Source organism: Artibeus jamaicensis, unplaced genomic scaffold, assembly GCF_021234435.1.
Source record: "Artibeus jamaicensis isolate MK-2021 breed Jamaican fruit bat unplaced genomic scaffold, CSHL_Jam_final scaffold_537, whole genome shotgun sequence".
Taxonomy (NCBI): domain Eukaryota; kingdom Metazoa; phylum Chordata; class Mammalia; order Chiroptera; family Phyllostomidae; genus Artibeus; species Artibeus jamaicensis.
This window is the reverse complement of record NW_026522047.1, coordinates 8,178,538-8,192,642: the sequence shown is the minus strand read 5'-3', so window position 1 is coordinate 8,192,642 and position 14,105 is coordinate 8,178,538. Positions and strand designations below refer to the sequence as shown.

General features: G+C 45.5%; 1 long non-coding RNA gene across 1 annotated transcript in view; it reads right to left on the bottom strand.

Moving 5' to 3' along the window:
• Positions 1 to 1,223: 1,223 nt before the first annotated feature.
• LOC119037651 (uncharacterized) overlaps positions 1,224 to 14,105 on the bottom strand; it is a 204,493-nt gene continuing 191,611 nt past the window's right edge. Inside the window, exons 8-9 of the long non-coding RNA XR_005080257.2 lie at positions 3,940 to 3,990; positions 1,224 to 1,441 (exon numbers count right to left, since the gene is read on the bottom strand). This is a non-coding gene — a long non-coding RNA (uncharacterized LOC119037651). The remainder of the gene's footprint in view (positions 1,442 to 3,939; positions 3,991 to 14,105) is intronic.

Sequence of the window (14,105 nt, the reverse complement as noted above, 5' to 3'; positions counted from 1 at the left end):
AAGAATGGAACACAGCAAATGATTAGGAGATGGAAGCCAGAAGACTCTTCCCTGCGGCTCTGTCCAAGAAGACCCCCACTGGCAGGCAGTGAGTCCCCGGGGGCACAGCCAACTCCCCTACCCTTTGCATGACCCTTCTCGTCAGCGTCAGGCAGCATCAGATAACCATTCTTCTCCTTCCGAGGGAAAGGGGGTAGACAGCTTTGCCATTGGGCACAAAGGCTACGGCACTTGGTCCCAGAAGGAAATGAGGTAACTGGGCCAAAAAATGTGCAGTGTCTAGGTATGGTTACTGCAAGTGGAAATGAGTGGGAAGATCCAGCTACCAAATAGCCAAACAGGTTACTGTTATTTAGGTTATAGCCACAATTTTCATTTAAGTAAAAGGATGTTTTAAGACTAGAATACTACAGAGAGTCGCCACACCGCTTGTGTGTCTGTGGGGCCTCATGTCCCCTTCGCTCGCCCATGCCTGTGTGTGCGGAAAGGGTTCTTTCTCCTGTGTTCACAAAGAGGTGAGGCTTTAAGCTCAGAACCTCTCGAGAAACTTTTCTTGGCAGGCAATCAGCTGATGCTGAGAGAACAAACCTGACAGAGCCCTTTTTCTTGGTTCTTTTGTTCCTATTGTTCACCTTCGCACAGGAGGGCTGCTGGGTAGGATAAGAGGGCCCGCCAAGGAGATGAAGGTGAATTATTCTGGACTAGCTTCCAAGAAGTCCTAAGTGTCAGTGAACCTGGTACCACCCTCCCTTGCCTCTGGTGCTCAGTTTTCCTTTTGTATCCTTAAAATAACACTGGCATTGAATTGGGTCAGTGGGGAAAAGATCAGTCACCAATTATTGCTGACAATTTTGCCTCCCAAGAAAACATTTAGCAAATATTCCTTATCTTGAGTACACACTCTACAAGGCTCCTAGGATGGTATTTGAATCTATTCACCTCAGGACAAGATGTTTATTTTAGGCTTGAATTTGCACAATTGGAAAACTCATCGAATGCACTAAGCTTCGTAGCAAGAGATTTAAATCAATATACAGTAGTCCCCCCCTTACCTTCCAAGACCCCAGTGGATCCTAAAACTGAAGATAGTGCCAAACTTTATATACACACACACATACACATACATATACATATATATACACACTTATATATGATAGTTTATAAACTGTTCACATAAAGGGATCAATAAAATAGAAAAGGTGTAACAAAGTACATGCCTTTTGCTCACATATGTGTGAATGTTGTCTCTTGAAAACCCTGCTGTGCACTGCTCATCCTCTCCTGGTGCCGACGTGAGGGGATGGGAGGCCCCGTGACGAGATGAGGTGAGTGACTGACGCAGGCCTGCCACGCAGTGTCTGGCTGCCACTGACCTGATGATGCTTTGGGAGGGTCATCTGCTCCTTCTGACCCTGGGTCATCAAGCCACGCATGTCAACGGCTGGAGGTTTGAAGCAGACGATTTTGATGGTTAGGGACCTTTGACAGTGGATAGTTGTTTTCTGTTTTTGTTTGTTTGTTTCCAAAGTGTTTTGGAAGAACATTCTAATCAGAAGTTGCTGTTTCTTTCTTTTCACTTCATCGAAGTGTAGCTGCAGAGGCTGTAGTACAGCAACCACAGCAGTGCTCAGCCCGGACGGCCGCTCTGACAACTAAGTGACTGACACAGGGGGAACGTGTGCAGCTTGGACACACAGTTGGACAAGGGGAAGATTCGTGTTGGGGCAGGACGGAGGGGCTCAGTACGAAATTTCATCATTCCACTAAGAATGGCACACGATTTAGATTTATTCACTTACTCACTTACTTATGTAGGTATAGACAGAAAGGAAGGGAGAGAGAAAGAGAGGAGAAGAAACATCCCTGTGTGGTTGCCTCTTGTGCACCCCTACTCGGCACCTGGCCCACAACCCAGGCATGTGCCCTGACTGGGAATTGAACCAGTGATCCTTTGCTTTGCAGGCCGGCACTCAATCCACTGAACCACACCAGCCGGGGCAACAATTTTAAACTTGTGAATTGTTTACTTCTAGAATCTTCTGTTTAATCTTTTTGGGCTGCAGTTGACTGCAGGGAAGTTGGTGAAACCACAGATAAGTGGGGGACTACTGTAAGTAGGTAGAAGTCTCTGCAATATATTGTAGCGGACATGTTAAAAAATGCTCATAGCTGCGCTATTTAAAGTAGAGTAAACTATTTAGAGATAGCCTAAATGACCATTTATAGGGAAATAAAGTGTGGCATAGTTACGTATGGAATATGATAAGGCGGTAAAAATGGACTACGACTACGTACAACAATATAGATGAATCTTAACTACATGATACTGAATGAAAAAGCAAGTTCCAAAGATCACATACAGCATCAAAGTCCCTCTAAAGTAAAAAAAAAATATATCACTAATTAGGTTACATATACATATAGGGATAAAAAGTATATAAAAACGCAAAAAGTACTGGTTCTATATGAGTGATGAGGCAGGGAGACAGTGGGGAAGACTATCGCACAGGCGGATTTTTGTCAATGTTTCAAACATGAAGCATTACTTCACATTGGCTTATTGTCTTATTAAACATTAATAATCAAATACATAAACAAATAAAAGGACGACGCATGAGGAAAATAATTCATTCTTTCTTCGGGTATTGGTGTTGCCGATCACAACTTGCAGCGGGCGCCACCTTACTCATCTTCACATGCCCTTGAACACTTGGCAAGGTAACCAGGATGCAGTATAGCCTAAATGGGTTGAATAGTCACTGTGTAAAACAACCTATCAAATTGACATTTAATTTGCATAAACGACATCTCCAAAGTTTAACATTATCATCCTAGCAAATAAATAGCAAACGCTTGGCAAAAACGTTTTCACTGGGCCTGCTCCTTAATCCACTTTTCTCTGGTCCTCACCAGGCCAGGCAAAATGCTGTGTGAAGGGTGGGTGAAAAAATGCTTTAACAGCAAGTTTACGAGGAGCAAAGTCTACTTCTGGTCAGAATTTGAAAATCTCATCAGACTCAAAGCAATTCCTAAGGAACAGAATTCCATTTTGAGTCTATTTGTCTCTGGTTTTGTAGACTGTGTTTCAAAAATACTTCTGTCTGTGGGAATATCATCAGTCTTTGAGTAACGTCAACAACTGTGTGGCTAGATTTGTCGTATGGATCTGTGGATTCATCCCCTTGATCTAGAAAATAAGTGATTTTATATTTGGAATTCATGAGCACAGTTAAATTAGTGGATACTTAACAGGCACCATCCACATACTAGGTTTTCTAGAGAAATAAAACCAAGTTTAGAATTTAAATTAAGATTAAGGATCAAAGTAAATTCATATTTTTATGGTGCATAAACCATTGAAAATAACGCATGTGCAGTTTTCCCGAATCTAACTTAAATCTTAGCTAAGAATACCCTGGAATACAGTTGTTCTTGAGGATTTTAACTACTGGTAAAATTTGAAAGTGGGAAAAGACATTTTCTTCCTTTTTTCAAAGACAGGGTAAAATAATTGTTAAGAATTGTATTTTTTATAACAAAGCCATGGCATTTTGAACATTGTTGTGTTTCCAGGTAACATGAAGTCTACAGACTGTGACATTAACTTCGGTGTCTCAGACCAGTCTTTACAAGTAAAAAGTCCCGCTTCTCATTCTGCTGGAAGCCCCTTCGGGTTACAGCCTCTGCTCTCTCTTCCATACAGCTCGTCTTTTCATGGGTTAAACACTGCAAATGTGCTGCAACTAGAGAGAGTTCTTAAATCAAAGGCCCGTGACTGTATCTGATGGAAGGCCCGCCCATCTACAGTCAGGGCCTGAGGAGGGCACGCGGTTGAGTCACAGAGGCCGAGAAGCTTGTGTGGAACGACCCCGAGGAAACTCCAACCCTTGAGTTCTGACGATCGGTCCCAGCACATTAGTTCGTCTCCCTTTTCCTCACCTCACTTTGGCTCCGCACGACACACAACCTCGAGAACTAGAGATGTGTTTCCTGGAAAGGAAGAGAATTAGAGCAGACATAATCGCTGTCGGCAAACACTGGCAGGTCTTAGCTTCAGAAGGCAGAATCCATGGGTAGAATTCATAGATACTACACTTGATCTTAGCCAAAAGGCCGAGAAGCAGAATTCATAGAGATAACAAAACCAACTTGACAGAGATAGAGACCTTCCAAAATGAAGTGCTACCACATTAACAGAATGGGCTGCTATGAGAATTCAACTTCCCATCAGGAGAAGTGTTCAAGGAGCGGCAGGCAGGGGACCCTCCACAGGCCACTGTCCAGGGGATTCCAACACCGAACCTCACAAGGCTCTAGCAATCTGAAGTCTAAGACACTGTAATTCTGCAATGCTGGAGATTTAAAGCTTACAACATTATTGTCATTCAGTCTAGTTCCTGGTACTGTCTAAGTCTTGCCTGTCATTTTGTCAGTATAGGTTAGTCACAGGAAATTGTCATTGCAACTGACCTACTTGCCAGTTTCCTGATCTAGAAAGACAGAATATTTGATGAGATGATCTCTAGACTTCTGTCTACTTGTAGCCAAATTCCAAACCCATAAGGAGATTTGTATTTACCTCACTAACCATTTTTAGTTTTTGTGCAGAACTTTAATAAACGCATGACATTTTCCAACCACACTTATAACCTTTGGGAATCAGTTCATTTTCACTGATTCAATTTGAGTCATTTTGATTGCTTTTGTCAGTGGGAAAAGATAATGTCACATAATTAAAATAATAAATAACCTCCCCAATAATTTGTGTTTGTTAATCTCAGGACAGAACCTCCAGCTATATTTTGTTATAATGAAATTAAAACAGCACATAACTTGCAGCTCCTGCAAGTTTTTGCAATTTAAAAATTGAGGATGTGCTGTAACCAGAGTTCCTGAATTACAGGGCTCAGTGATTCTATTTGCTGTCAGATCTCCTGATCTACAATTAGGAACTAATGGGAACACGCTGTTGACTCACCAGGTTGAGAAGCCTGTATGTACTGACCCAGAGTACACCCTAACTCCCTGAGTCCTAAAGATAAGCCACAGCAATACTGATGTCCTGGGACCAGCACACCTCAGGCTGTTCAGCCATAGATTTGCATCTTCCAGGATGGCCAAGATCCCACTGCCTGTACTGGACTAACACCCAGCCTCCAAGGCTCCTGACACCTCATGTAGAATGCTTCATCCCCAGTCTATGGGGTGCTCAATGCCTTCCTCCTGAGAGAGCCAACACTCCAGCAGGCGTTGAGTCAGAGCCTCTGGGACCAATGTGACACTGAGCTGTACAGAAGCTGAAACTGCAACTTCCGACCCAAGAAAATCCCAAGCAGTGGCACGTGCAGAAAACCTGCAGAGACACCCTGACCTCAGGCCAACGGAGCCAAGTCTTTCGACCACGGGGCCGAAAGACTTCTATGCCTGGAGTGACCACTTCTATGCCATAGTGACCACTTCTATGCCCGTCGGCTTATTTCTCATCAGTTAATAGAAGTCTATCTCAGTCACCACTCCTCTAGCAGGATGATCCCCCCACAACTTTTTGAACACACCCCCATTCCTCCTCGTGTGCCCAAACCTTCCACTGCACTTGCCCTGTGCCCCATATCCAGTGGACTCTCCTATTTCATCAGTCTCCCTCTGAACAACCCCTTCACCCTGTTGCTCCAGGCAGAACCTGGCTTCTGCCTGCAGACAGGACTTCTGCGGAAGCTCTCGAGTGGTGGCTGTTCAGTCTCTCACAGCAGGATGGGGAGCCGGTGCTTCGCTGTCCCATCACCGTGTCTAGGCCTGTGCGCCATTGCACTCTTGTTACCCTCCCCTCTGAGACAGGGTCACACCCCAGTGGGACCTCCTGTCCCCTCCTAACAGCTGTCATTCACTCTTGCTTTCCCAGCAGTGATCTCCTCAACCCTAAATCTAGCCAATGTTGGCAATGATTTCAAAATCCAGAGTTGACCCGTGTGACGATCTGGCCTTCTGGTCTCAATTTCCCCCATCTCTAATGACCTGAATATCTCTCCACTTCAGCCACCCAGTCTTATGGTCACACCCAGACCTTATTATTTTTTTTTAAGATTTTATTTATTTATCTTTAGAGGGGAAAAGAAGGAGAGAGGGAGAAAAATATCAATGTATGGCTACCTCTCATGCATCCTCTGCTGGGAACTGGCCTGCAACCCAGGCATGTGCCCTGACTGGGAATGGAACTGCAATCCTTTGGTTCACAGGCCCGAGCTCACTCCACTGAGCTACAGCAACAGGGCCTGGACCTTGTTTTTATCCACAACTGCTCTGCTGCCAATGTCGCTGACTTGAACACCCTGCTTTCTGACCACACCTGCCCCTTCTTCAGTTTGTCCCTCCCACCATGTCTGCTCTGTACCTGGATTTGGATGTTCAGCCCTTTGAAGGCCTCCCCCAGCCCAGTTTCTACCAGTCCACCAGCCCTCTTCTTTCACATCTTACCTCCTTACCCACCTAAGACCCCATGGCCTATCATTTCAGTAACACCCTTGCCAGTACTCTGCACCGCCAAGAAATACCACACCATGCTGGCACAACCCTAACTTGGCATGTAACCTGCTTTCTTTCTCTATTTCTGTCCCCTAGACAACTTTGGAGAAAGTTACACCAAAAGGAGAGGGTATAAATAAAATTGCTTCCTATAACCTTTAGTGGGTAGTCCTTAGGGGGCTACTAAAAAGTCAACCGGACAGCCCGTGTCCCATGTCCATGGGCCAGGGCTGGCGCCACTAGATACAGGGACAGGAAATACTGACTCACAGGCCCAGGGCAAGCTCCTTGCGTTCAGACCACAGGTACCATCTCATTATGCACCTGCTATCAGGTTACCAACTGCCAACACAACATCCACTCCAGCAGAGCTACCTGAGCCTGACCATTTATTCGGATATACTTCGTCTACTACCGATTTCTTGTAATTTGAAAAATACTGGGGCAATATATGAGTATTTGAAAGTTAAGCACATTATTTCAACACCTGATGCACTCAGTTTAACATATGGCTTATATCTAAATGTGTTTTTAAAAGATTATACATTCTCAAATGGATAGAATTATAATTTCCCCTACTTATGGGTTATATAATTAAAGTTAGGCATGTCAGTTTTGTAGAAAAAGATATAATATCATTAAGAACATCCTGAAATATTCCTGGTGCACCTCCTACTGAAATTCCCCTCAGGAAAAAATACAAAAATTTAACCTTGAGGAGGTCTTTCTATATCTAACACCTGTCTATATCTATATCTAACAAGCTTAAGACTTTCTTTCTAAAGTCGTATTTTTAAGGACCCTCCATTCTACCATAATTATATTTTAGTGTTCAGTTGAGTGAGAAAACATATAATCATGAAAACTTCTATAAACCCAGTAATGTTCTGAAGTGAATAATCACTACAGTACCTACATATAGTTGAAAACCAAGAGTACAAACACATGCATCATATTATTTATTTACAACACAGACAAGGTTTGTAGTGAAAACACACACTTGCCCCCTGATGCTAATATCTTCACCACAGTGCAGATCCCTTAGGTGAGGAACCACTAAGAAAGAGTTTTAACCATATTTTGTTTCTTTTATTTATTTGGTGGTTCAATACCTCAAAAACCAATCCGATATTTAAAGCAGAAAATGGAATCACTGAATGGAGAGAGTCGTAGGCAAAATTTTGAAGAACTGCTTATTATATGTACTTTTGACAAGGGAAAGTAGAAGTTGGAGATATTCCAAGGCTTCATCGCCTGAGTTGTTCCTCACAATAGAATGGAACTGTATCTAAATCATTCATAAGAGAAATAGCTGGGTGATTTAGGTGCAGTTAGCAATGAAACAATGCTACTATTTTACATTGGCTTAGACAAATTCAGGAGGAAAACAGCGTCATTGCACCAGTTATGACTACTTCCATTCTCAACTTCCGAGAACCTTTGGTTTTGGCTGCAGGCTTGTCCTGGAGTACAAAAACCAGCCGGTGTGTGTTTCACAACAGACCAGCCTATCGGTCCCGTCATTTCCTAACAGTCACACCTGTCGTTTACTGATGCAAATCATGCTTCAGTGGTCTTCTATCTGTTTGGGTTTTGCATGTAAATGCTGCCATTCTTAGAAGAACTCCATCCCCACCCTCTCTAGCTAGGATCAGCGGAACATCAATGATGCGTGAGAGCGACATCCTGAAAACTTCCCTGCTGTAGGCGCTTTTGTGAAACGTGGTACATTGCACTCAGATTTCAATAGAAACAAACCTGAACGCAATAAAAAAGTAAGTTCCCTTCAGACGGCATTTATTCAGACCCTGCAATTCACTGTTGTAGTTAATTTTTCTATATCTTCAAGATCTAGTTCAGTTTCCAATTTTGTAAGGCATCATAAGTGAGTCATAAAGAAACAGCTGCTCCTCTAAGATCAGGTTTATTTAGGTTATGCTGACACTGAACTTCCTAATCATAAGCTCACCTCCTTCATCACATAAACTCATGACACTCTGGTCCCTAACTTGCCGCCGGTGCTCCCTGATTCAAGCCCTCTACAGACAAATCCATTTTTGTCTGCATTCCAAAATGAAAGCACCCTGGTTTAGACGAGCTGCACTTTGCTGACAGACTTCTTTGCCTGTTCACCCTCCAAGATGCATAGTGGCAGTTCGCCCTGATAGTAAAATGCATGTTCCTTTCATGTCTGCATAGCCGGGTTATGTGGCATGCACAGGAGAGTTCCTAGCTACTCCTGACTTCTCTCTATTGATGGGCAATTCAGATTCTTCTGTTACTCAGGCCACAATTACTAATCTGTTACATATCACAACTCATAAAAGACTATCTCCCAGACTATCCTTGCACAATAGGTACCCAGGAAATATTCATTGAGTAAATGCTACTATTGTGTGTAATCTTGGAAAGGAAAAACCAGGAATCAGAACTCTTTCCTGCAACCCCAGCATTTACAAGTGTGGGAACCCTGCCCCAGCATCTCAGCTGTGAAGGCAAGATGTCCCAGGAATGGTGCTCAGTGCTTTGCGCACACTACGCTGGGAAACACGAGTTGTCAATCTGTTTGTCTGGAAGAATACAGAGTTTTCCTTAACACACAGACTGAGGTCGAAGCGCATCTCTGAGTGTCATCCCTCGAGGCAACCTGCCGCTGCAGTGGCAGGAGACGGCTTCCACCCCGACCATCATTTTGTCATTCTGCACATCACTACTCTCCTTCAGCCTCCGTGGACCAATTCTGTGACTCAGGAATTTTCTAGTCGGGGGTATTTTTTCAAATCTTAGCTTAATAAACACACATGGAATACATCAAGCAATTCCTTCTTACTCAATGAAGAGCAATCCAAGGAATGATTTCCAAAGAATTATTAAAGCACACAGGAGAATTTACATTGTGCTCCAGTAAGTAGTAATAGATTGAAAACACTACCAGTGCTTTATAGTGTGGGAGAAATCCGGACTATATAGTAAGCCTATAAACAAGATCTCGGGCAGTGAAAAGAAATGACCCAGATTCCACAGCCGAATCGCTGACCTTTTTATATATAGCTGGTCAACATATTTGCATCTCATTTTAATTTATAAATTTATGATTTTCTTAGATTAAATCCTATATTCAGCTGGCATAAAATGTCAGCATAGCTAAGAAATATTTTTGCATTTTGCCTTTGCCTCACATAAAGTTTGTCTTTGAACATAATTTAATAATTTGATACCCTATTATTTATATACCAGACTGAATATATATGTATGTGTATATGTATGTATATATGTATATGTGTATATAATGTGTATATATATACACATATATATTCAGTCTGTATGTTAAATCTGGTATATTAATATATAGGTATATCAATCTTATTATAATCTACCTGAGGTTACACAGAGAAAAATCTCTTTGTATCAAACATATATACGAGTTCCAGCTAATGATCCATTTCTAGGGAATGTTAAACAAAATTCTGGTTTAACCAAAGAACTTAGTCTCTTGGAGTTTTCTGCTACCTCAGGTGTAATTGAATGTAAAAGTTCCTATGTGGAATTTCAGGGGTAATTAAAACTCTTAACAATTCTTTTCCTCTTTGGCTATAGCTTTACTGGTTGGCAATTAATGACTTGGCTTTTGACCAGTGTAGGGAAAACTACATCTTTCCCTTGTGATGTCATTTTCCAGCTGTCAGATGGCAGTGGGAATTGACCCTGATGGTCATAAGCAATACAGTTTCGCACAGATAAAGTCCTATTTAGTGGAGGAGCATTTTCCATCAGAAAATCCCTTCTGATGAGAAATAACTACAAACAACTTGTTCTTTTCATCAGGAAAAGAGCCTGTAACTGAACCTCATCCCGGGCTCTACCACAGTGACTTCTCTATGACGCCATTAACTCACCATAGCAGTGACTGGGGCCAAGGGGCTGAGCTGTGGCGGTGACTAGGCCTGCCCCCAACGTCTCCTAGCCTCCAAGGCCCCCCCACAGCTGTGGTCAGCCTCCTGGGGAGGTCCGTCTGACCTCATCACCACTGAGCAAGGCAGAGTTCTGCAGAACATTCTTTTTCAATCTCTTAAAAGAGAACAAACAAGGACCCGTTAAGAACTGGGAACTGGTTTCTAGGAAATGTAACCTCTCAAAACGTAGGCATTCTCTCATGCTATGCTCACTCATCAGCTGTGGCTGTATAAATACAATAATGTCCACATAAGACAAACGATAAATTATCACTTGGTTCTCAGGGCTAATGATAAGATGATCAAAGTCAGGCAGCGGTCTACATAAAGCAACAACTTTCTTCTAAAAAAGAGTTGACGAGGGTCACTACGCAGTGAGGCGTTTATTTTCAAACCGAACCTGGTGAAGAAGCTGGGCTGCTGGCCAAAACTAGCCTGTGCTTCTCCCCCGTGCCTCTGGCAGCCCGGCCCACAGAAGTGCACAGCAGTAGCTGACCTGCGTTCCACACCGTCCGCACTAGCATGGCACCAGCCTTCAGCGCTGACCACAGCTGGGCAGAGCGAGGTCAGGCCCACTCTCCCTTGTGGCCTGCCCTGCCCCCGTGGGCGGAACCTGCCCAAGGTTTCATCTGCATCACCTCTGACTCATACTTAGCAGTCCACAGCAACATGGAGTCGCCAACAAGGAGGACCTGGCGGAGGGCCAGCCTGCTGATACTAAACCATGCCTGCCACAGCGCAGCTCGCTGGGCCAGACGTTTATGGGAAATGGCTGACAGCTGGATAAACAAGCAGCACCGTTTTTGGTGGGCTGCAGAGGAAGCAGGGTGGGCAGGGTCTTTAGGTGCATGCTTTAGACGGCTCTGTGTTGCTGTGGGCTGCTAGAGAGCAGTCAGACAGGGGCACCAACCTGGCACTCTTTCAGGCAGGGTGGCTCTCCTCCAGCAAGGGCATGGGCAAGGAGAGAAAGGCAAAAGGACAAATTGTGTCGGACCACAGGACAAGCCCAAGGTTCTCTGTTGGTGGGACACAGCACAGGGTGGAGGTGGCTGGCCAGGCATCTTCAGGTCTCTGCAGTCCCATTCAGAGAAGGTGGGAGGCGCTGTGTGTGGTCACTCCTTCACCACCAAGCCCCATCCTGCACTGAGTTCTGACCCCCATCAAGAAGAGAGTCTTTGGTCAGCCAGGAACTAAAAGACTCAAGACAGAGATGCCCCAGGTAGAAGTCACGTGGGGGAGCCGTATGAGCAGGTGATTGTGTACATGTATGTGTGTCTGCACCTCCCGTGGCCTGGACACCTGAGAGTGAGTCATGTGTTGGGCCTGGTCTAGGTTTTAAGGCAGTTTGGTGTCGGAGACGTATTTAGCACAGATAAGTTTAATGCGGCACCAGGGAGAATTACTGACTCTTTCCTCTACGTGACTTCTCAGAACAACAGAATGGGTCCAGCATGGCAAACGGCCATCAGCTGACATAAGTGGCCACACTGGGCACAAGTGCCCTTGTGCCAGGAAAAGGAGAACAAGCGGGGCACCAAGCAGGAAAGTGAACACCACAAACACAATTCTTGATTTACGGCTGTGAGACAATGCTTCTTTTTTTGGCCCCCAGGCTCTGCAAACTGTGACTCACAGGAGGGTGTGTGTGCAGCTCCCGGGAGGAGGCGGTTGGTGACAGGAGTAAAAGTACACCCCACCTCACCCGCCCCCATGCGCCCCAGGGCACTGTCAGGCCTGGCCTGATCCTGCAACACTGGGGACACTGACGTTGTTCCGATTGAACAGTGGGGGATTAGACCTAGAGAGATTACTAGTCAAAGTTTTCCAGAAAAAGAACGTAATTTTTTTGGAGCATGAGTGGCGCAGGGCAACTTCTGTTGTAGTTAATTGGGACGCTCTGTGAATACTGACTTACTGGGGAAACTCAGGACAGTCTGGGGCACAACTTTGACTTCACTGGCACTTATTTCTATCCCCTTCCACAAAGGACCGACTCTAAACTGGAGGACCCAGGGTCGTTTCTCAAACAGAAGCTCTTATGTTTTAGGGTCGTGTCTGAGTCGGACCTATAGGAGTGGGAGGGGTGAGAAATGTCATCTCAGCCACTGTTGTCAGATGATGATTCAAGATCATTTTCTTAGAGATAGTGAGTCTTCAGAGAGCCTTTGAATAAAAGAAAATGAAAGGCTTGCATCTAAAAACAGGCTTCCAAAAGTAGAAATAGGACATAGGAAGTGGAGAGTTGGGGAAAAAAACATACTAGCCAGACTGAAAAGAATACTAGAGAGAGAAGGAGACAGACTCTGGGGGAAGCCTCTCTAAGGGCAGTTACGGGAGAAGAGGATCGCGGCTTCCGGGTTGCATTTCAGTTAGCGCCTCACGGGATTCATTTAGCATTGGGTGAGACAGGACCCCATGTGTTCTGACCTGCCCCTCAAGCACTGGGGGCGCCTGCCAAAACTTCTCTCATTACAATGTCAGATGTATGTGAGATAGGGGCAGAGGGGGGAGGATTTACAGAGGGGCTGTGCAAATAATTACTGGGAACTCCAGCTGATGGAACAGCCTGGCCATGAGAGACTATGAGGTTGAGTTTGACAATCCTATTGACTGTGCCAGGCTCAGAACTAGGCACAGAGGATGCTCAGAGGAAGAGAGAGGAGTACACTGAACATTACGATTCAATATGAACTGGGACACAGGTAAGAACCAGGGCTGTGGGCCAAGGACAGGACAGGGAATCTCGCCCAGAAGATAAGGCCCTGACCTCGGTCCCACAGAACAGGTTACTGGACCCCTGTGTAGCTCGGGTCTTGGGCGGGTCCTGAGGGTTCACCATGCCCTCAGCTCACATCCTGTCTCGTTCCTTTCCTCTCTGGCTCCTACTTCCGGTCTCTTCAATCCCATACACATTCCCTTCTGACCCTGCTGTGCCCTCAGGCTACTGGCCTGCTGGGCTCTGTCACTGCCAAAGTGTAGCCTACATACTCCCACATCTCCTCCCCACCCTTTCATTCTTTACCTGCCATTGGTGGCCAGGTCTCACCCTTGCCGCTCCACAGTGATGCCCTTCTCACAGGAGAACTACGCCAGTGACCTCCTTGTCGCCAAACCCAACGGCCCACTCTGACCTGACACAGACCTGAGCTGACTCTGGTCACCGTCCTCTTACCAGTGGAAACGCTCCCCCCCCCCCCCGCCCCCGCCGTGGCCTGCCAGGCCTCGCTGCCCACCCTCTTCGCGCACTTCCGTCTGCTTCATCAGCACCCATGCCCCTTCCCCACCCCCGAGTGGGAGTGCTCCCCGCCCGGAGGAGCTTCCCCATGCTGGTGACGCCTGTGTCTCTACTCTAGTTCTGATCCTTCTCTTTTTTCCTGGTCCAGAGCTTCTGACTGTGCCCCAAGCAGCTCCACACCCATGCTCATCTGTGGCTCCCAGGTCCTAGCATGAGGAGGGCGGGAGGTCCCCGTCGACCACAGAAAGCCCTACCAGGTCACCACTGCCATTCCCTCCTGACCCTGGGTTCTTGTATGGCGTTGTCTTCCCAGAAGCAGACAGTTTGGGTTGCTGAGGACTCTCGCCGCCTAGAGATGCTGCTGTCTCACACTCCTCCCTTCTCTTTTCAGGCCTCAT